The sequence below is a fragment of the Haplochromis burtoni genome, unplaced genomic scaffold, assembly GCF_018398535.1.
Source record: "Haplochromis burtoni strain Fernald_Lab_line unplaced genomic scaffold, NCSU_Asbu1 Contig_394, whole genome shotgun sequence".
Lineage (NCBI taxonomy): Eukaryota > Metazoa > Chordata > Actinopteri > Cichliformes > Cichlidae > Haplochromis > Haplochromis burtoni.
In genome coordinates, this window is record NW_024582755.1 from 524,993 (window position 1) to 526,177 (window position 1,185).

A 1,185-nucleotide genomic window follows, 5' to 3' on the forward strand; every position below is an offset into this window, starting at 1 on the left:
TCAGCACTTAGCCAACTACAAGCCTGGCATTACCACTGTAAACAAACCACGGCAGACCCAAAGACATTTTCATGCTTTTCATCACATTTATTGACTACCTTCTATGTACGGCTGTTGTTCCTGCAGGGCTGCAGCTTTTGAGCTGCAGCCGACGGTTGAGGGCATCTGCCACCGGCAGGGAATGTGGTGGGGGGAGATAGGCCCCCACACCTGGGAGAGCCTGAGATGTTCTCAGAGAGGTGGAGTCTAAAACCTGATCTGACACATAGACGAACAGGCACACACAGACACAAACATGCATTCCCACCCTCATGCACACATATGCAAAAACTCAACACTCACCCAACGTGGAGACACACAGAAAGGTTGCAGTGCACACATTTAAAACATGAGAGGGCATGGTGCTTCCTGCCAGAGAGCAGCAGGTGTCAGCACGTCCCCTCCTGAGAACCCTCAATGTCTATGTGCATTTAAAATTTGTGCCAGAGGTGATGTTGAATACAGAGACTGCCGTATAACGTGCCCACCCCCAAGGCCCTATATGTATGTGATATGAGAGTGTGAGAAATGTGGAGAAAGGGACAGAGGGGGGAATCCCTCCCCTGCACCTCAGTGACACGCCTGCATCTCAAGGCCTTGAATGTGTGGCGGTGTGATGGAGCGGGAGGAGGAGGGAGGTAGTTGGGGCGGGGTACCTTTTTTCCTGAGGTACCAGAACTACCTCTGTCATGGTCCTGGGCCATGTGGGCCCAGTATTCTTAGTTTTCATGTATTTCTGTATTTTGTTCTTTATTTAGGCCATGCTTCCCGGGTTGATCTGTTACGTTGTTCCTTATGTTTTCCCTTCGTGACCCTCACCCCCTGTGTGCCCCTCTGTGTATTTATGAGCCCTCGTCTCTCTTAGTGTTTTATTCTATGTTTTCCCAGTTTAGTTATAGTCTAGTCACGCCATCCCTGCTTTGTTTGTACACTTTGTTTTCAGCCATAATAAAGGCTCGCTTTTGTTTTACTCCACTCCTGCATCCTCGCTTGTGTTCGCACCTGGGTCCACCATACACATTCCCGCACGGTCTGCCTCCGCAGACCGCGACAACCTCGGGGAAAAAAGAGAACAAGATGGTGAGCTTGAAATCATGGCGTGATCTCCTCTGTTTTAGTGTGAGATCTTTGTGTCCCCCGGATATT